Genomic DNA, 23,330 nt, shown 5'->3' with positions numbered 1-23,330 from the left:
AAAATGTACCCAACACAAAATCATGTAAATCAAGTCATGCTTTAAATATACTAAGGACACTTGCTATATTTGTTGGGATATAGGTTTGCTGCTTTAACAAAGATCAAATGGTAGTGGTTTAAACAAAATATAGTTGTTTGTCTTTTATGGAGGTTGTAGAAAATACAATAGTAAGACAGAGCTGAGGAAGGAATGCTTTGCTATCCCTTATGATGTTGTCCTCATCCATATGGCCCAAACTAGGTTACCACCACTTATCCGTGTGCCATACTGCAGGATAAAGTGAAAGGATTTCAAGGACATCAGCTTCTATATAAAGATATGACCAAAAATTTCAAACATCATTTTCACTTAGCATTCTATTGGCCAGGTCTTAGCTTTATCTAGCTGCAAGGGAGCCTGGGAAATGTAGTCTCTATGGATGGCATAGGCCTACCTACAATTTAGGGGGTTTTCTACTAAAAAGAAGAAGGGAAAAGCAGACATTATGAGACAATAAACAGTCTGTCATAATTGCAACTTACTCGGAATTTTTTTTTATAAAATTGTTTTGAAAACTAATGAAGGAAAATCCAGGTTTTTCAAATGTCAGTTTTCCAGAACTGCCATGCATTTGTGAAGGAAGAAGGAAGAATATATCACTTCCTTTTCCTCAAACTGTACTTCTTCAGTCTCTGGGATTTTAAACTAAATCAACACATCAGGAAATCATTGAAGAAGTATGTGGTCATACCAGTTGTCAAATCTTAGAACTGGATCATTTCTCATAAGAGTATTATCTATGTTATTGCACAGTGTGAGCCAAGAAATGTTCTGGAAGGAATTTCTCCAGGTGAAATTTCTACATGGATCTTCATGTCTGACTCTGTCACCAAACCTGGGACATTTTCAGAGTTGCATCTACCCCTAGAAGTACAATACTTTGATTCCAACTGCCACCACCATGCTTACCTCCCTTTAAATTCAGCCTGAGCAAAAGTAAACCCCCTTTGTTTAGTTTCCCTTCATGCAGCTAAGACTGGCTGGAATTCAAAAATGACTTAACTAAATATGACAGGAGAACCAAGTGAAAATAGAGAAAACAGACACAAGATAGTGGTCAAGTTTTCGACCCACTATATAGAAAGAGTATGAGCCAATGTTGACAACAGTGGAAGGACTAGTGTTCCTGACACTTTTTGCCAGGTGGCCTGTGGCCACACTTGTTTTTCTATCCTTTAGGAACCTAACCCAGATAGTTCTGCCCCTAAACAAATAGAAGACCTTTGTTTCCCCAAGTGGGGATTCTAAAGGGTAACCAAAAGATACCAGTCTCCTAAGTCGGGCTCTGGGGCTCTCACTATTAGTGGAGGGCAGGATCTATTCTTCCTTGTGCATAGTAATGGACACATGGCTAGGATGCAATGGAATGTGTTTCACCTCATCATTCCTCATGGCTTTGCTCCTCAGCTCACTATAACCTTGACCTCAGAAAAGCTGTGGAAGCCAGTCTCATTTGGGACAAATGGTTGCTTACTGTCCTTGTCCCTCCTAAAGAGTGGAGTTCCCTTAATGTTCACCCCAGAACATGAACTTGACACATCTAAAAGAATATCCTGCCTGCTCTGTTTTGGATAAGTGTCACCAAAAGGTTCCTATGTAAAGGTTTGTTCTCCAGGGTTATAGCATTGGAAGTACCATAGACCTTTCAGAGAAGGCCTACCAGGAGGTCATTAAATCACCTCCTGGCTCATTCTGACATGCATTCCCACCATGGTGTATGTGCTCCCCTCAATGGAGACACAAACCATGGGGCTTCCTGATCTTGGCTACAGCCTCCAGACCCACGAGCTAAAATAAATCTCTCTTCATTTCATAAGTGGCCTGTGTTAAGTATTTCATTGTAGTGGCAGAAAGGTCATATACTGCCCAAGACTGGGCTCACCTGTGGAGGTCTCTGGGAACCTGACCAAGGTAGTTATTTTTCTATGTGGTCCCAAAATAGGTCATAGATACCAGAAGGCACCTGCTGAAATTCCTGCTGCTTTTTCATTTTTAACACGTTTGTTCCCTGTTTTATTTGCTTTTTTTTTCCCCATTGGCCTAACTCCTTTACCTGAATAAACTGAAGACAGACTCTCTGAATGTCTGATCCTAGTCTGAAACAGAGAAACCAAAAAGGCCCCAAACTCCATGCCTCATGCCTTGGGACTCTCTTTTCTGGCCATCAGCCCTACTGAACAGAAAGTAGAGCTTACCACAAGAGGATGAACTAATTTCAAATAAAGTTTTCAACACTTTTGAATTTGGGGGTAGGGAAGCAGAGAACCATAGAGGCTTTTGAAAATACAACCCCCCCACCACCACTGATAATGTTTTAGTATATTATTTTTCAGCCTTTTTTTTCAATACACACCATCATATAGTTGCAGAAAGAGTCGTGATTTAAAAATAATAATAATAAAAGCCTCTGGTCACAGGAACAGGGAGCACAAAACAAAACATCACTGGAATTGTTGACACCCAAATAGAGACAGGACACAAGAAAGTTTCACTTTTAAACTTGAAAAAAGAAAACTGCCTGTGGTGTTCATTTTATCATTGTAACTGACTCTTCTCAATCAAAAAAAAATATATATATATATATATATAATTTTAAAAATTTTAATATATATTTTGGCACTTAGTAAATTACACATATTTATGGGGTAGAGTATGGCATTTGACTATATGTATACAATGGAAAAAATTATCTCAATGTGTTGGTCAAACTAGAATAAGTGTTTGCTGTGGCTCTGACTACAGGCAGTTTCTGTTCTCTGGCTGAAGTGGAATGAATCCATGTGCCTGTGGAACGGCGTGTGGTAGCAGTAATGGCAGCAATGTCTGCAGCAGCCACAAAAGTGACAGCCTGAACACAGGAAATCTCATTCGAAGGGGAAGCTCCGAGCTGGCAGAAGTGTGTTAACCTTTCATCCATGACATTGGGTTTAAGATGTTAACTTTGTAGTAAAAGCTGCTTCTTTGAGTTCAGGGTTCATAAAAAGTGTTACTGGTCCTTGATGTTCCCAGTCGAGGATAGTAAGGAAAACAGAACCCTGAAAGCTCACATTGATGGAAGCAAAGACGGGGCTGGGGGTCAGTCCAGCACCCCAGCTCCTCCCTGGCCTGACAGAACTGAACAGCTATTCATAGCTGTTGGAGCGCGTCCAAGCTGCGAGTGTAAATTTACTTGTATCATCTTTGCAGAGAGGAACTGTGTAGTCCCCAGTGCCTCCTGGTTGATTTGGATGGACTGTTTATTTGTTTAGTCCTGTAATGATATTATCCACAGGGCTAGAGCCACACAGGGAGGATGAGGAATTCCTGGAGGAGGGAGGCCGTGAGTGTTTATTGCCCTGTCAGCCCTTCACGACAAAAGACAAAAGTTGCTGTAATTTGTGTGTTCGCCCTCACATGATCCATATGGACAATATGGAATGTAGGTGCTGATGAAGAAGAAGGAGGGCGGGGGGAGGATTACTAGAAACCAGGATGCCAACTGCCTTGTGAGAAACCTGGAGAAATGCTCTCACAACAAACTCTGATTAAACCCCACAATTCCACAGCTGAAAAGAATTCCATGATGTTATCCATCCCAGGGGGAAAAAGAAACACCAGCTCTGGATTGACTTAGGCCTTGTGCTGCCTTAGACCTTGGAGTCTCATTTTTTTTTTTTCTTTTCAAGTTCAGTGGTTTCTGTTGCCTTAGCAGAAGAATCTAGGTTTCTCATGGCAATGCGTATTTGGGGGGTGGGAGGGGAAACCATGATTTCCCTTTTCCTCAGCACATTTATTTATAGCTTGGTTTCAATGCAGTTCTTAGCTGTGGGCATATTATCAGCGCCAATTCTAGTTCATCTCCTCAGTGTCAGGCTGAAACCACCTAAAATGTGCTGCCAATTGGTTCCTGATTGTTTTTCTGGAAGCTTGCACTCTGAAAGCTTTTTCTGCCTCAGGAACGTGCCACCCATCCAAGAAATACATGACTGGAAAGAAAGGGCAAGATGAATCAACAGAATTGGCGTGTCAGTCAGCAGACTGGCAAATGGTGATCTGTTAAGGGGCACTAATGCTCAACCTTCTTGCTGAAGGTGGGTCCACTGTGGCCCTGCCATTTCACACTTTGATTGGCACCACCTGTGAGTCTGGCACCGTGTTTTGATGCCAAGACATCATAGGGCACTGCATTGAGGACTGATTGGAAAGTAAAAGCAAGTGGGATGGATGGCTGCCACAGGCCTTGAGAAACAACACCGAGGACACACTGAAATGGCCCCAACAAAATGACCCCACGCTGCCAGCAACCAGTGAGGAATGATGGCACAACCCACAACCTCAGATGGCCTGGGCTCATTTTGAGTAGTGGAAGGAGGCAACCATCATGAGTAGAAATCTCCCCTAGAAAATAGTCATTTGTGGTTTCCAAACAATGGAGACATTTCATGACCAAGGCCATAGAAACCAATATGAAGAGCCACATCCATCTTTCTGGCAGTAGTCACTATAGCAGCCTCATCCAACTAATGCAGACCCCTTGCGTCTATACCTAGTGAAAGGCTGAACTGCCAGAATATAATTATAATAGAAAAGTGGGATACAGGCGGAACATGCTTAACAAGTAAGCTAGCAGGACCTAGTCATCTTCAGTTGCCCTGATGGAAGAGACAGGCGTTGGGTGCTGTGATTAGGCAGATTAAGCAGATGTTGCTGTGATTAGGTTCTGGCCTCAGCTGGTACCCACTAGCTTCTGAGTTTGCCTTTTCAGTTCCTCTATGTGGGAAAGAAAATCCTTAAGAATCCCCTCACTTACTGGTTGGCATTGCTGAATGGGAGGTGGAGATGGGAGAAAACTTGCCCTAGAACAAAGCAAAGGGTCATATTTAACAGAGGGACTATTGCAAAAGCAAAATAAAGACAGCACATGTATTTTTTAATGACCAGGACTAGGATGCCCTGTGCAAACACAAACAGCTCCCTGCGGGGGGAGGGCTAGAAACCTTCCAGTCGTGGAGTTTGAGTTCCCTGCCACCCCCTCCTAAGGGTGCCTTGGCCCTGCCAAAAATCATTTACAAATAAAGAACTCTCAGAAATGTGCCCTACCTTCGGCCAAAGAGGAGAACCTCTTTTCCAATAAATATTTGGCCAGGAAAGGGGGAGAGGGGCCAAGAGTCACAGAGGGAGCCAGCGGCCTGGGTTTGTTTGGATTGCCCGGCCTGCGCAGGAGCGGCCGGGCGCAGCTGACCACGGGTACAGATAGGTTAATTTCCACATGGAGCTGCAGAAACCCTATCCGCGGGTTGCGAAGCGTGGGTCAGCCAAGGCATGTTAATCTGTTTAGCATGTGTGCCGCGCGGAGGAGCCAGACCACCGGGGCGCAGGGGGCGCGGCCGCAGCGCAGCCACAGCCGCGCTCCTCCGGGGGAGTTAATAAAGAGCTTAAGGCAAGTAAATGTATCGAGGTTGCGGGCGGCTCCGTGCCGGCGGCCCCGGGGAGGGCGAGGCCGCCTGCGGCCGGCGCTCGCGACCCGCAGCTCTCGGAACCGCGCTCCTGGAGGCGGCGCGAGCCCGGCGCGCCGAGCCGCCGGGGCGCCCGCGGGCTGGGCGCGCAGCGAGCGGGCCAGGCGGAGCGCAGTGCCTGGCGCCCCCGCCCTGCAGCCGAGCCGGGCCTCGGCGTCCGCGCCATACCGGGAGGAGGGGAGCGAGGGCCTAGCCATTTCGAACATTTTTAACTAATCAAAATATTTGCTGATGAGTATTTATTTTTACAAGAACTCGGTTTGGCTGGAGACTTCCCGAGCAACAATATGGGCTGCCGTATTAGGTTTGTGACGGGGCCAAGTGCGGTTGGGCTTATTGAATCTGTGCGCCGGAGATCACTCGCTCCGGAGATGTTTCTCTGTTCTGGGGAAACTGCTTTCCCAAGACCATCTTTCTGCAGATGGCGCTTAGAACACAACCACATGTTCCCCGCAAGCACGGGAGGCTTCGAGTATGAAGTTTGGGCTGAATGAAAAGGGTAACGCACGCCCTTTCCTGTCCAAGCCAACAAAAGAGAAAATAGCAGGAAGGAAACATCCTTGTCTTGAGAAAGGAGAGCCAAGGCTCAGAAGTTCCAGCGTGAGCACAAATAACAGGAAGACTACCTAATGCAATCCAATGTCCCTCAACACATCCCTCCATCCTGCTAAGCTTTTCCTCCCTCCTGTCTTGCCTCCTCCCAATCTGCACCCAAGACTCACTTTTAACTTTACCCAAGTTGTTGAGTCTGGTCCAAAAGTGTTGCAAAGCCACTGGCCACTGTCTAGGAAAAGTCAAGAAAGCTTAAGTCAAATCAAGTTTGACAACTGACAAATGAGGGTTTATAGTACACAACCTTGAACTGTAAAGATGGCTGAATAACAGGCCATAATTTTTTAAATGTTAGTGAGGAAGAATGTATTTAAAATATCCTAACTGGTGGCAGTAACAGTTATTGAGAAAATGGAGCCGGGCTCAGTGGCACACGCCTGAAATCCCGGAGGCTGAGGAGGCTGAGGAGCCGGAGACAGGAGGGAGGATCGTGAGTTCAAAACCAGCCTCAGTAATAGCAAGGTGCTAAGCAACTCAGTGAGACCCTGTCTCTAATAGGGCTGGGGTTGTGGCTCAGTGGTTGAGTGCTCCTACGTTCAATTCCCGGTGCCGAAAAGAAAATGGACTGCTGTGTCATGAGTTCATTAATGTTAATCTCTAACAATTCAAAAGTGCCTCTAAAAAAGGACGAACCAGTGGCACTGTCTTGGGGAAGAGGACCTGGGCTATCCTGAAGGAAAGTATGGTGTTTCGACTGCCACCAAGCACCTGCAAGAAACATAAATGAGCCAATGTTGAAAACATCAAGTTGGACCTGTACAAGAAGAAAGTGAATTTATTCATCTTAAAAAGTGGGAGGGGAGCTTCCCAAATATAAGATGAAGCAGGACTGGTTCAAATACTTACAGGTGGTGTATGTGTTGGATGAGTCATAGAGACCTAAGGTAAATATCACTGCAAAATCAATCTGACAGCTTTCCAAGCAAGCTTAGTACTAGGAAATAGAAAGTAAAACAGCAATTAGAAACCCTGAATCCAAGTTGCCTTTATTCTGTATTGGAGGTTTATTTGCAGTTTGGGGAGCCACAGCTGAAGAGATTGGGAGAACTGGACAGTCTCTCTTCTCTCCTGTTCATCCTTGGTGTACTTTGGTCATTCAGTGTCTTGGTCTTAATTACTTAAATAATAATTGTCACCTGTGGGGAAGGGCTCCCACCCTACCCCAGTAGCTTCCTTTTATCAAAGAGATACAGGATCCTGAGTTCAAAACAAAAAAGGAAAGAAAGTACTACCAAGAACTGCCTGTACTTTATACTATGTTGAAACTGGTTGGCAGAGGGGGAGGCTAAAAAAAGTAAAAATTTCTGAGAGCCAAAAGAAATCATAGCTGAGGAACATAAATTCTTTGGAATCAAAGAAGAGAATGATCACAATATTTCAAATTCAAATTTCCTTTACTCAGTAACCCTGGCCAAAATAGGACATTGCTCCCACCAGTCAAGAGAAGGACATCAAAAAAGTGCCTGGGACCCAGTGAAACTGTCTGGGGGTGGTGGTGGTGGCATGGCCCCACACCAAGCATAAGGCTTCTGCTGTCCTCCTGGTCACCTTCATGTAAGAGTGTCTTCCTTGGCTCAGCCTACTATAAATAACAAAAGGCAATAGACTGGATGGCTTAAACAACTGCTTATTCCTATCAGTTCTGAAGGCTAGAAATCCAAGATCAAGATGAGAACAGATTTGATTCCTGGTAAGGGCTGTCTTCCTGCCTTGAAAACTGCCACCTTCTTGCTGTGCCCTTAAATGATAGAGAGAGTAAGCACTCACCTCTTCCTTTTCTTATAAAGACATTAATCCCATCACAGAGGCCCACCCTTATGACCTCATTTAAAGTTAATTACCTCCCAAGGACCATATCTCCAAATTTCCTTACACTGTCATTAAGGTTTTAATACATGAATATAGAGTTGGGGAAAATACAAACTTTCAGTCCATAAAGAGAGCTATCCTATCAGTGTAACACAGCTGTGGAACTGAAGAGAGATGATATCAGATGGCAATTCCCACCTACCTTCAAGGCCCTGCTAAAGACCCATCTTCCCTTTCCAGCTTCCTCTCTCTTCCATTTTTATGACCCCTTATTCCTCTTTAAATATTTTTAGAGTGCATACTTTGCCATCCTTGTTTAGTAGCTTAAGTCACTTTGGATTAGTAGATATTTCATGCCCCTCCCCTATTTAGAATGTTATACCAGTAACAGCGTGTCTTAGTCTCTTTGGTGCTGCTATAACAGAATACCTGAGACTGGGCAATTTACATAGAACAAATTTATTTCCTCACAGTTTTAGAGTCTGAGAAATCTAAGATCAAGGAACCAGCATCCGGTGAAGGACTTCTTGCTATACCATAACATGGCAGAAATCATCACATGGATGAGAGGCAAAACAGGGCCAAATTTGTTCTTTTTTAAGGACCTCATTGTCTTGGTAAAGAACTCATTCCTGTGATAACAGTTTTAATTCGAATGTGAAGGTGGAGCCCTCACGACCTCAACACCTCCCATTAGAGCTCACCTCCTAACACTGCAGCACTGGAGGTCAAGTTCCTAACACTTGTTTTGGGGGCACACATTCACACCCCAGCACAGAGATAATAACATGATACTGGTGATGATGACAGAAGCTAACAATGATTGAACCTGTATCACATGCCACTGCTTTGCATGCATTTTTGTATAATTTTTACAATAAATCTACAAGGCAGATATTATTGCCCATTTTACAAACGAGAACACTGAGGCTCAGTGAGGACAGGGCACTCTATCATTAATTGACACCCCCAACCTGTTTCATTTTGTATCTGAGACAGGGTCTCAAATAAATGAATAAATGAGAATAAATAAATAAATAGGGTCTCAAATAAATAAAAAGTTCCCAAGCTGGGAGAGTGGCTCCCTACCCCACTCCAGTGGCTTCTTTTTTAATCAAAGAGACACATGATCCTGGGTTCAAAACAGAAAAGGAAAGAAAGCACTACCAAGAACTGCCTGTACTTTACATTATTATGAGATTCTCCAACCACAGTTTCCCAAGTCACCGCATCCAGCTAAGCCTGTGATTTACTTGTTTGTTTGTTTGTTTTGTGGTGCTGGGGGTTATACCCAGGGCCTTGTGCATGCAAGGCAAGCACTCTACCAACTGAGCTATATCCCCAGTCCACCTGTGATCTTAACCAGTGCACTATCATGTAAGCCCCTCTTTATGCCCCCTCCAATGTCCACGGAGTATGATAATGTACAATTTTCATTTCAGTGCCCCTGAGATCAAAGTTTTCTTAATAGAAATCCTGACATTTTGAGTATCAGTTCTTTTCCTACTGTGTAGAATTATGTTTGCAGTCTCTTCAACATATTGATTCTTTTGTCCCCTTTCTTTTAAACCAAGGTCTTTTTCCATCCCTTCCAACTCGATTCTGCTGTGCACCTCCCCTCTGCCTGTTTCATGCCATTTGCTGTGATAGCTTGATAGCTTTAATTTGTATGCATTTAGCTTTGAAATATATTAAACACCCAACTGGGAAAACTTATGCTGTCCCATTTGTTGTTCTAAAAAAAGTTAAGACTGGAGAGATACCGGGGAAAAAATTAGACTTACACAGAACTGAGTTTCCCAGGGCTCATCTCTCCTCACCCATAGGTGGAATTTAGGGAAGGAAGGGAACAGGGTGGGGCATACTAAATAGCTAGGGGAGGAGGAGTGCAGAAATGCCAAGAAAGTGGGTCTGGCCTCCCACTATGAGCATCCTTGGGGTAAGGAAGGAGATACCCCTCAGTCAGAGCAGAGAACAGTCCAGGAATCTTACTTAGATCATGGGTCTCAACCTGTTAAATGGAACCCCGGTGCTTCTCTTCTAAGTAAACATGGTGCCAAATTAAGGGCCAAATACGGTCACACGTTTTGAATGTACACAAGAAAAGTACTTTTCTGTTCACTTTTCTTATTTATTGACGTGTAATAATTGTACATACTTATGGGCAACAATTGGTTCATGTTTGTAGCATACAATGATCATATCAGGGTAGTCAGTATTTCCATCTTAAACATTTATCATTTCTCAGTGTTGGGAACTTCCAAACTCATCTCTTCCAGTTCTTCATAAAATATATAACAGATTTTTGTAAACTATGGTCGCCCTGCTATAGAACATTACAAAGACTCTTTTCTAACATGTCATTGGTGGCCTCACTCCATGACCAGAAAGTACTTCTTCTTAAATAACGTAACCGATGAGCTGAATAGCTTCCAAAGCATGATGGACCCAGGTCATTTAGATAAGCCATTTGTCTGAGGTTCCAAATGGAAGAGAATTCATTCCCCACAATTCCTCAAACACCAGGTGCCTTTACTTGGGCCAGACTTGCCTGCAAAGAACAACAGAATGATGTTGCCCAGTGAATCCCCCAGGCTTCACATTCCAAAAGTGTCCCATTGAATGAGTCCAAGCAGTTGCTTCTGAAATCATAAATTCCAAAAGACAATGAAAGTTGCAATCACAAGGGGTAACAGAAGCCAAACACATTAGGAACATGTTTCTTGAGCAAATAGCATAATCCCGGACACGCGGGAACACATGGTTTGCCTCAAACATGTTTCATTTTGTCATCGCACTGAGTGTGCAGTATTTCTCTTTGGGTGCAAGAGTGATTGATTTCCTTGGGAGAATTGTTTGTAAGAACATGAAAGTTGCCAAAGCAAACACGTTGGAGGGAAGTGTGGAGAAGGGGAGTAAGAATATTTGGAGTAGATCTGGACTTGGGAAGTTCATGCAGAGGTGAGACAGTGAGATGTAGAACAAATAAAAACATTCTGCACACTTCATCTACATAAATTATGTTCAGAAATTCACTCTGTGTAGACATTAGCTGTGCAGCTACAAGTCTCCCAAGTGTGCCGCTAGAATGTGGGCCCAGAGCCAATTTTTAAGTGAATGATTTGTAACTTTTCCTCTACATAAATTAATCTATTAATATTTGGATCATCCCTATTTCACAAAAGTCATGTAGTCATTGTAAAAAAAAAAAGCCCAATAATCTATTTGTCTTTTATGATAGAATTTATTACCAACTTATATTAACAGATCTATTTCAAGGCATGTTGACAAAATGGAAAACATTAAGTTTATTTCCTTTCTTATCTTTCTTTACTTTGAAAAAATATCATCTAAATAATATACAGCAGCATTTATAATTGTATGAATTTCAAGTGTTCCTTTTAAATGTGTGTAATGTTAAAAATGAGCATTCTTAACTTGTCTATAGATATTACTTTCTAAGAGATATAAATTTGTTATAAAATTCTCAAGATACTTCAGTGCTTCAGTATGTAGTCACATTACAGAATAATAAATGGAATTTTTTGTTTGATTCATTAGGACTTTATTTTTCATGTAACTCTCCTTAGGTCCAAAATCAAAAGTCTGTGAATTAGTTATAAGCTATCTGAATAAACATTCCCATTTAAAGATGTTACTGTAGATACAAAATAAACAACTTGAAGCTGAGAGAACAAAAACTTTTGAACTGACTCTGTACAGTGGGTAACATAGCTCTGCTACCTGAAGGTTCCTGTCCTCACTTTAAGACATAGTCTCTCTTAGTCTCCCAACTATTATCCTACTGCCAGTTAGTACTTGACAGGAGAGATCATTTATATTGGTTAGCTATAGCTGCATAACAAATTACCCCTAACTTAACAGTTTAAAATAAGATTTATTATCTCATAGTGTCTATGGGTCAAGAGTCTGGGCAGAGTTTAGCCAGATCCTCTGTCTCTGGGTCTCTTGCATGGTTCTCAAGTCTTGACTACAAAGAATCCACTCCCATCTCACTTATGTGTTTCTTGACCAGATTTGGTGTGATGAACGGAGGCCTCAATTCTTCCAGGCCTGTTGGTTGGAGGCATCTGTAGGTTCCTTCCCTGTGGGCCTCTATCCAGAGTATCTTACATCATGTCAGCTGGCTGCATCTGTTCTAGTGGGCAAGTGGAAAGGAGAGTTATTGCAAGAGGAAAGGCACAGACTTTCATAACCTGGTCATGAGTTTACACTTGATCACTTTGGCTGCATTATCTTTGATGGAAGCAATTCATTAAGTCAAGCTCACACTTGAGGGGAGAGGATTACACAAAAGTGTGACTACCAGGAAGTGTGGATCATTACAACTATGCCAGAAGCTGCCTGTCATATCACTGATGACTGTTAAGGGCATACTTTCTTTATAGCCTAGGCCCCACTTTCTACCTTAGGACAGTGATTCTCACAATGTGGTCCCTGGACCAGCAGCATCACTTGGGAACTTGTTAGAACTGCAAATTCTCAGGCCCATTCCAGAGCAATTAAGTCAGAAACTCCCAGGTGTGGAGCCCAGTACATTGTGTTTTAACAAGTCCACCAGGTGATTCTAGAGCTTGCTGAAGTAGGAGAAGTACTGTCTTAGAAGCAAAGGGAGCAGAGCTTGCTGGGCCTCCCAACTTTCCTCTTAAAGAGCCACGGGCTTAGTAACAGCAGGGTCTACCCACATCTTCAGCATACTTGTGACTGCTAGTCTTTTCAATGAATAAAAACTAGGAGACATCTCACAATAGTACCTCAAATGGCAAATCTAGAAGAAGCTTTGTTTATTCGTTTATCTTTACAGTGGATTTCAATTTCTAAACCTAGTGGGTCTCATGCATCTAACCTCTCAGGCTGCTACTTTGTAGGTTTTGAGGCCAAAAGGAATTAATTTGAACAAAACTTCAGAATAGCTCATCGATAGTGGGGAAATAGTCCAATTGTCCAAAAGTTAGATTTGTTCATGTACCTTAATCTCTGAGAGGGTTCTTCTTAAACTCTGAACCCATTCTCAGAAAGGAAAAAAAAATATATAATGGCCACAAGTGTACTTCTAAGGCAGGAGGTGACTAAGAATTGCATACTAGGAGCTGGAGTTGTGGCTCAGAAGTCGAGCACTCACCTAGCATGTGTGAGGCACTGGGTTCAATCCTCAGAACCACATACAAATAAAATAAAGGTATTGTGTCCATCTATAACTAAAAAATAAATGTTTTTTAAAGAATTGCATATACTATATAATAGAGTTTTAATTCTGAAGAGTGTAGTTCTGCTTTGGCAATTCTTTGATCCTACAGTTTTTAAAAGAGGCCTACCTGACAGCTATTCCAACCCTCCTGTTAATGTACTGCATTATTGTTGCTTCAATAAAAGATGCATGTCAAGGCTGGGGATGTATCTCAGCAGTAGAGCACTTTCCTAGCATGCATAACGCCCTGGGTTTGATCCCAGCACCACAAAAATCGAAACAAAAAAAAATGCATGCAGAAATCAACAATTCATATGGAAATATTGTAAATCCTCCAGCTTGGTTTTATAATATGTGTTAATTTTTTAAAATATAGTATCAATTCCTTGCCTTTATAGGACAGTCATGTGTTCCTTAACAACAAACACATTTTGAGAAATGCATCACTGGGTGATTTTGCCACTATGCAAATAACACAGAGTGTATTTATACAAATGAATACAGCTACAATGTCACTAGGGGATTTAATCTTATGGAACCACCACCCTATATATTCATAAGGTCATTTTGTGGTGCATGAGAACTGTGAGGACTGGGGTTGTGGATCAGTGGTAGAACACTGGCCTAATATGTGTGAGGTCCTGGGTTTGATCCTCAGCACCACATATAAATAAGTAAAATAAAGGTATTGTGTCCATCTACAACGAGAGAGAGAGAGAGAGAGAGAGAGAGAGAGAGAGAGAGAGAGAGAGAGAGAGAGAATGAACTGTGAAATACTGTAATGTCCCCAAATCACATATTAAATGATTGTTTTTAATTACTGATTGGTAAGTGTATAACTTTCACACATGTAATACAAATTAACTTTTAGCCCAAGCAAGTACATGAAAGTATCAAGAAAGTAGGCTCAATTGAATGGAAAGAGTCTTACCCCAGAAATTATAACCAGAGGTCTTCTCTCATTTTAGGTACATGGAAATAAGACATGCATCTCTACTAGACTACAAATATTGGTCAAACCAATCAATAGTCTTTCAGCATTTCAGTGCAAATGTCATCCATACAAAGAGAAGTACCAACCACTAGAGCCCTCCTGTTTTAGTTGAACAGTGAAGATCTATTACTGGTTATGGTTAGAGCAGTTTCGTTTCTTTACCATTTGGCCTAGGATAAGTAGAATAAGCCAAACAGCTCCCAATTATTTTAGCCTCATTTTTTTCATCTGATAGATTAGTCAATTTACTTATTAGTCAGAAAGCACTTGTTGAATACTAATATGTACAAGTAATTGAGGGAACAAAGAATTACAAAGGATGGTCTTAATTTTAAAGAAGTTTGAAATATAGTGGATACTTAATGGTGGACATAGTGAAGAGAGGCACTTCACAAGAGCTCATATAGAATTAATGCCAAATAAGTAGTACTTAGTAATAAATTATTAGGGATTGGGGGATAAGTCCTTCACTGGGGGGAAATGAGAATAATGGAGCCCAGGCTGTAGAATCAGACCACCTTGGTATAAATCCAGGCCAACCCACTTAGAGATTTATAATAAAGACAGGTCACTTAACCCTCCATGCTTGTTTTCCCATTTGAAAAATAAAGCTATGCCTTGTAGGATGGCTGTGAGAATTAAATGAGATGATTTCTATAACATGCTGAGCAGATATATAAGCCCAAAGTACTTTATACATGTTAACTATGGAGTAATAACATTCACAGAGTTAAAATATTTCCAAAGAAATATTTTAAGCTAGGTCTTATGTGATGAAGACTACAGAGAGAAGAGAAAAAAAGATACTATAGGTGTGGACTATAGCATCCTCAGTGCAAAGTGCAGGGAAATTGAAGCATCTACTGAGACGACTTGCCCCCTGTAAAGGTCTGGAATAGAAGTTATGTCACCACTAGAGAACTGCATTCAGTTCTTGAGCAGAAGTATGACGTGATAAAGAGGTTTGGGGTAAGATGATCTGCAACGCATATACTCGAGGAGAGTGGGATACAGAGACTAGATGGGGGAAATGTGTTTCAGTGGTACAGCACAGAGTAATTGGCACCCAAGGTCTGATGGCAACAGTGGGAGTGGAGAAGGAAGGAAAGGCAAGTGTTGGCAGAACTGACCAGACTTGGTGAATGACTAGTGAGAATTAAAGTGGTAAAAGATTAAAAGATGATTCTGAAAATGTTAAGTCTGGGTTAATAGGGAAGTGGGAGTGCCAATATTGATACAAGTAAAGCAGTCAAGAAGGGAACCTAATTTCTGGAATTAGGATTGTTATATGCTTGAGGCTCATTAAGTGGGTATGTCTATTAGGCATTTGGAAACTTAGGACCAGAAGTTGGAGAAGATGTTGGGGGTCAGATCAGGTAATCACTCAAGTAAGGGAAGCTTGGACACTCCGGCTGGGAGTGGCATCACAGTGAATGACCAGATATTTTTTATTCCCCTGCCTGGCTCACTCTCTCCTTTGTTTTCCCAGCTGGCCCCAGCTAGTAGTCTAGCTCTCTTCACCTTTCTAAAAGTCTGAGAGACATCTCTAAAGTTCTTCTCTTTTTCTCATTAAAAAAAAAAAACTGCATATGCCATAGAACTGTCCCACTTAGAAGGAGGATGAGAGAAATGTGTTTGGAGGCTAAATGCTTCAACAGTTAACCCACATGCTCAACTGAGCTTGTCCCACACCTCACACACACAGTGGTTCTAGACACCGCCAAAGAGACCCCAGGTTGTGGTGATCCGGCTCCAAGAGGCCATCACCGGCTTGATACACATTTGGTTGACTCAGTGTGATGAGATTTCAGGGTTTGCTGTCCTGCTTGCTGAGAGCAGCATAAAAGAATAGCAGCTCTTTCATACTGCTATTCTTTTGTATAAAAGAATATTTCTATGTATAGTTTCTGTTTCTTCTCAAAGTCCATCTCAAACATTACGTCCTCTGTGAATCCCTCCTTAACCCTCCCAGTTACTTCTTTCTCTGTGATTTGTACTAATCAGTTCTTAGTTCTATTGAAACACATCACATAACACTTTAATTAGCATACCTGTTTCCCCCTTTCCCTAACCAGATGTTTTATTTTTCTTTGTATCCACAGCACTTCATACCATGCCTAGCACACACTAGGTACTCACTAAATGCAAGATGAAAAATGAAAGAATGAATGACTAAATGTAGGTCTTTGGTTTCCCTTGAATATTTTAGTTACAATGTAAATATTTTAATATGATCCTTTTTTGTATTTTTTCAATCCTCATGCTACTTAATGTCTATAATGTTACATTTCTTGGACTCTGTGTGGTCCCTTTAAATGTAAAGGGGCCCGATCTCTGTGAGCAGGTAGGTGAATGGGAGAAATAAAAGAGGGCAGTCTCTTTCCCCACATATGTCTCCAAAAATAATAGGATACATGTGTGCAAAAGTGGTAAACCACTAATAGTATTTAGAACTCCACAATTCCTAGTGGAAATAAAATAATAAAGCTATAAAACATTTGAGGGAAAGAAAAAGTACAATGGCTAAAAGACTGGCATCAGGACTTGAAACTTGTCTGAAATCCAGTCATTCACAGTTTGGATTGTTTACACCAGGAATTATGCCATGATCCACTTACAGTTAGGTGGACAACATCTACACACACACACACACACACACACACACACACACACACACATACTGTAATTGTGGGCCTAGCAAGCATGAAAACTGAACACACTCTGTAAATAGAGATTTTTTTAAACTACTTAACTAGTGGTAGTCTTGCTGATTTGCCCTTTGGTAGAGGGATTAAGGCAAAGATAACCATGACTACAGTTAACAAAAATGTCACTTGTAATAGTTCAAAGTTATAAACTCAGTAAGGTAATTTATATTGCTCCACCTCAGAAAAAGGGCAGTAAACACTCTCCTTTAAAAACACTTCTTACCTAAGTTTAACATCATTTCCAAAACAAGCCATGCATATTTTCAGGAACCATCTTTAAAGCATGAATCTAGAAATGAGGCATTTTTATTTTTTCAGCATTGGGAATCAAACCCAAGGCCTTACACATACGTGCTAGGCCAGTGCTCCACCACTGAGCTACATCCCCAGAACTGAATGCAAATTTGTTTAAACTTTCATCAGACTTTATTCATGCAAATGATTGTAACCCTTTTGACAATAACCCTGGGAGCAGACCAGTTCCAATGATACTGTCATTCTTGAGAGCGCTCCTTTTGTAACCAGTTCACAAGACACACAAATGATAAATCTGTCCAGAACACTTTGATTTTGCCAAGTGAATGTTTTATCCAACTTAGACATCATATCATATTTGACTCTCAGTGACACTTGGTCACTGGAAATTAAATTAACCCCCAAGGAATGAAGTCTTTTAAATGAATAGACAGTATTTTTTTTCCATTACAAAAACTATTCAGTGTCGAGCCTATCAATAGGAAATGCAATTGAAAATGATCAGACTTTTAAACATAAAATACCTGTCACTAGGACAGGGCAAAATTAATTGCCCTTATTAATTATGAAAAATAAACCAGTGAAAGCTCTTGTCATCAGCAGAAAGTTTTATTAATGAGACACTGACTGAAGGATTTTTCCATTTTCCAATATTTTATTTTAAATAATGAAAGATTCACAGGAAGTTGCAAAAATATCACAGTGTTCCATGCACACTTCACCCAGCTTTCTCCAATGCTGACATAATTACAGTAGGATAGTGCAACCATGAAATTGACATTTAATAACATTATTAAGTATATTATAAGGCTTATTTGATTTTTGCCAATTTTTCTGTGCATTGGTCTCTGTATGTTGGTGTATGTGTGTGTTTGTGTGTGTCTTAGTCCATTTCATGGCTACCATAACAGAGTAAGGGAGACTAGGTAATTTATAAAACCCTGAAATTTCTCACATTTCTGGAGGCTGGGAAGTCCAAGGCAAATCTATGTTCTCACATGGCAAAAAAAAAAAAAAAAAAAAAAAAAAAAAGCTGAAGAGAGCTAAGCCACTCCCACAGAAGAGAGCTAAGCCACTCCCATAAGCTCTTTTCATAGTGGAATTAATGCATTCATGAGGGCTCTGCCATTAGGTCCTCCTTCCTAACCCTGTTGCATTGAGGATGAAGTTTCCAATGCATACTTTTTGGAAGACACATTTAAATCATATAGAGTTGTAATTTCGTGTGCCTGTACACATACATATCTATGCAATGTTATTTCATGCGTAGATTATACATGGACACAATATCTTTATTTTGTTTATTTATTTTTATGTGGTGCTGAGGATTGAACCCACTGCCTCACATGTGTGAGGCAAGCATTCTGCCACTGAGCCACACCCCCAGCCCACATGCTTAGATTTATGTAACAATTACAAAATACAAAACTCCTCCATCACTACAAAGGAACCACTCCCCTCTTTCCTGTCCCGTTTTGTCATTTCAAATATATTATATTAATGGAATAATTCTCTATGTAATCTGTTGAGGTTGATGTTTTTCACTAAGCAAAATGTTCTTAAGATCCAGTTTATTACACATATTCAGTTATTGCTTAGATGAACATCTCTGAGTTTTATTGCTTAGATGAACATCTCTGAGTTTTGCCCATTCAAGATATTTAGGTTTCTTTTTCTTTCCTATTATAAATAAAGCTGCTACAATTATTTGTGTATGATTTTTTTTCTGTGAACATAAATTTTCATTTATCTGGAATAAATGCCCTCAAATACAACTGCTGGACTGTATAGTAAATGAACATTTAGTTTTGTAGGTAACTGAACTCACACTTGACATTTACACTAGTAATGTATGAGAACTCAGTTTCTCTGAACCCTTGTCATTATTTGGTATTATTACTATTGTTTTTATTTAACTATTCTAATAGATTCATGGTTCTTTTAATTGTTTTTGGAAATAACCAGTTCAATTTATTTGACTGATATTATTGTAGTTAAGTGCGGGTGACTTCAATCTTCATATTGATTTCCTTAGAAGGAACTCCAAGCCTTATTTTATAGTTATATTAATGTTTAGATTTAAGGTTATAAAACAATATGTTTTCAATTTTGAATTCACCAGTGTCCAGCATAAGCAACCAAAAACTTACCTCAGTCTCTTGCACCTGTTCTTATAATTTCTCAGTGGCATGAACATATATTAAAGATGCTGTCCTTCCTGTAGAGAGGGTCTTACTGGCTGCATTCCCTTGTTTCTTTTGAGGGGAGAGAGAACTGATGATGGGCTGCACTGGTTGTCTCTGGCTGGTTACCCACAGCATAAATTCATGAGAGAGCTGGCTTTATGGCCAGATTGCTGGGGATGCTAAGAGTGAACAAGACAATCACAATTCTGCAGATTTGCTGTACTCTCCTGTTGGAAGTTGGGTAGTCTATATAGTGACCCACTGATGGGATAAAGTACAGACTACTAAGTTAGTTGCAAAATGAACACTTTAGTTTCAAACAGAATTCAAAACACTTGACAGGCTGTTGCATTAAGTACTTGCACATCTGAGGTAGAACAAAATGGATGCAATTTATTTTCCCCCTCAAGTTCATGCCATTCTTTGTGAAGAGGCCCAAGTACTTACTACTAGTCTTAGGGAATGGAATGGAAAGTAGGAAATGGAATCCAATTACAAAAGCAGCTTGTGGCTTCTGTTCACCTACATTTACTCAAAATTGCATCTTCAAAATGATGAAACTCACAGTTGCTATGAGTAAATTATTTCCTTTTATTTATTTACTTGTAATCATAAAATTACCTTTCTGGTCACAATGAAATGTTGGGGTTCTGTGGGGAAGAGGTGTTTGCTTTAATTTCAAACCAAAGTAAAATTTCCTGAAGCTTGCCTCTCAGCCTTTACTTGCATAAACCATTTACCATTTAAGTTGATTTATAAATAGGAATTGGAACAGATGAATCTCACAAACACACCAATGAGTAAAAGAAGTCAAACAAAAGACTGTATGATTCCATATATATGCAGTTCAAGAACATGTAAAACTAATTTATGACGACAGAAATGAGAATAGTGAATGGAAATGAGGTGATAATTGTTGGAAAGTGGCACAGAGGAGTTTTCTATTTCTGTTTAAAATATTCTATAGCTTAATCTAAGCAGTAGTTATACAATTGCAATTCACCAAGTTGTATACTCACGAACTGGACTCTTCACTTTGTGGATGCTATTCTTTAATTAAAATTTAAGTTAATGAGGCTGAGGTTGTGACTCAGTGGTAGAGTGCTCACCTAGCATGTTGAAGGCACTGCATTAATCCTCAGCACCACATAAAAATAAATAAATAAAATAAAGGTATTGAGTTCAACTACAACTAAAAAAATTTTAAAAATTTAATTACTGAAATTTTTTGAAAAATAGGAGGTTTGGTGACAAGTTCACAGAGTAAATTTGGGGTTTTAATTTCAATGTTTCCAGAATTTTTTTTAATTTGCAAAATGCCATTCTCCCCAATGCAAAAAGCACTTTTCTCATTTCTTTCCTCTTCTTTGCTCCTCTCAGTTTTTTAACTAGTCAGATTCATGTTCCAATGCCATGCATATTGTAACTGTTAAATTAAAAGATTGTGAAGTAGTGTGGAAGCAATAAAACTCTATTAAGATCAGTTTAGGCCTTTAAAAAAAATCCCATGATTTCTTTCACTCACATAACATCTTCATTCCTTTTTTTGAAGTTTGGATCCAAGGAATTTTGCATGCTGTGGGTTGACATTTAGTTAATAGCATCTTTTATTGAGGTTCCATTTTCTAAATTAACATGATCAAGAACAGTGACCTGATGATATTTCTTTACACATCTGGCTCTTTCCCAAAACAGAAATATTAGTAGAAAGAGAATGAAAGAAACCAAATCCTTCTGGTCACCTTTATTTTAGAGCAAAGCGGTATTTCAAATTTTTTAAAATACCAGATACCAACTTCTCACCAACAGAAGAAACAAACAACCCTCCCCTACCCCACCCCATAAGATCTGTAAGTTGTAATATGTCTGCTATTTCTCTTTTCTCTCTTTTGCTCTCCTTCTGCCTATGATCATTCCCATTAAGCCATGAGAAAGATAATGCAAAATACATCTACATATAAACTATGGGGAGAGAATCAACAGTTTGCCTGGGGAGTTGAATCAAGTTAGGTTCAACTTCCAAAGACATACTTGGGGATGAGCTGAGAGGAAAGGAAGAGGGCTTGAGGAGTAGAATAAGTCTGTCTAGGCACACAGTAGGCGTTTAACACACTTAAAAAAAAATTAAAGACTAGTAGCAAAAAGTACGAATCATTTATGCCAGTTAGGAACCCGTACAGCAAAATAGGGGACCAAGATAAAGGACCAGAATGGCATCTAATCCACTCTCTTCTCATTCCCAATTTTTTACTTGAAAAGTCCATGTTGAAAGGGTGGGGGTGGGGCGAACTATACACACAGAATGTGAGAAATACCCAGGAAGACAGATGGAAAGAAAATGTGGAGCCTACCGAACGCGCAAGGATGCTTTCCAAGACAGAAAAGGGGGAACTAGGCGCCTTTTTTCCACTCGGCTGCCTTCAACGTCTCGGCTGGCAGAGCGTTCTAACGCAGTTGACTGGACCTTCGGTTTGGGACAAGGACCTAGGGGCTCCGGATGGGTGGGAAAGCGAGGGTTGGGCAACAGGTGGGGAGGTGGCGGACTTTTGTCTCGGGGAAGGAAATCGGCTGCGCTGAAAGGGCGGAAAGCAGTGGCGTGCAGGACTAGTGTCTGCGGGGTCCCGGGCGCTCTAGCCATCGCCCCGGGCTCCTCTAATTAGAGAGGGGATGCAGGGTGGCATTAGTTCCCAAACGTTTTAATCGAGCCTCTTTTCAATGGTCAGGGATAAATGTAGCCACTGTTACTCTGTGCTGAATGGGTCGCAAAGGCCCCCGCCCGGCCCCCAGCGTGGCCATTCACGGCTCTTTTCACAACCCCTAAGCGGTTCAGTCCCTGGGCCTAGCGACACTCTGGAGCGCTCCTAATTAGTCTAATTAGAAAGGTGGATTGATAGATGGAAAGAAGACAGAGTTGGGTTAGGAAGATGCTCAATGCTGCCAATCTCGGCTGGGTTGCCGCTTATTCTCTCCGGAAAGAAAAGGCCCGCAAAGAAGGAGGTTGGAGCCGAAGCCCGCCCGCCCGCGCCGAGGCTCGGCTGCGGCCGGATCGCCGGCTGGGCGGTCTTTGACCCCGCGCCTCCCGCCCACAGCCGGGGCAGACGGCGGGAACCACCCGCTTCTCCAGGGACAGTCGCAGGCCGCGGTCTCAAGCCTTGGCGGAGCGAGGTGGAAAGTAAGGGCCGCGACGGGCGGGCACGGCCCCTCACTACAGCCCGGCGCCTCTCCGCCTCGCTGGGCCCCACCGCCACCCCCTCCTCACCCGGAAAATCGTGCGGAGGCGCGGTGTGGGCGACCAGGCCCCAGGGGGCCTCGGGCGGAAGGTACTTGCGGGGCCACCGAGTCCCGCAGCGCCACGTGTCAGCTCCTCGCGCCCTCCCGCGCCCGCCGTGGGTGCTGGAGGGCAGCGCTTCACACCAAATGCCGAAACCCTAAGAAGGAAATAACTTTGGGCTGGGAAAGGCTGATGGTTGTGTGCTGGCTAGGTCTCTTCACCCTTCTCCCAGCGCACGCCTGTCCCCCGCGTCGCCTCTCCTCCGGGTCGTCGGGCGCGGTACGCCGGTCGTGGCGCATTCCTGCGCTTGCCGCGGACGGCGGGAGGCGGGAAAGGGAGCTGCCCGGGTGGCTTGGAGAACATTGAACCTTTAATTGGGCTATAAATCAGGCAGGGGAGTGCGGTGGAGTTTGTGCAGGTGTAAAAACAGAAGGGAAAGCCCGGGCCGAGCAGCCAAAGCGCCCAGGCAGGTCAGAACCTCCTGCAAACTAACATCTTGATAAGTCCGCTGACAACAAAATAAACAGTGGAGAGGGTCGGGAAGGCGGGAGCGCCCAGCCCGCGGCCCGCTCGCAGCAGCACAGCGGCGGTCTGCTAGGAGAAGGCAGGCCGCTTTTTTGTTTTTCCTTTTTTTGGGGGGGGGGATTGGGGGAAGGGCCGGTAGAGAAGAAAAGAGACGCAAAATTCCCTTCCTTCCCGCCCTCTCCCTTTCCGCGTCACATTTTAGTGGATGAGCGCGCCTGGAATGT

The sequence above is a fragment of the Urocitellus parryii genome, chromosome 1, assembly GCF_045843805.1.
Source record: "Urocitellus parryii isolate mUroPar1 chromosome 1, mUroPar1.hap1, whole genome shotgun sequence".
Lineage (NCBI taxonomy): Eukaryota > Metazoa > Chordata > Mammalia > Rodentia > Sciuridae > Urocitellus > Urocitellus parryii.
The sequence above is the reverse complement of the archived record's forward strand: the minus strand, read 5'-3'. Positions refer to the sequence as shown.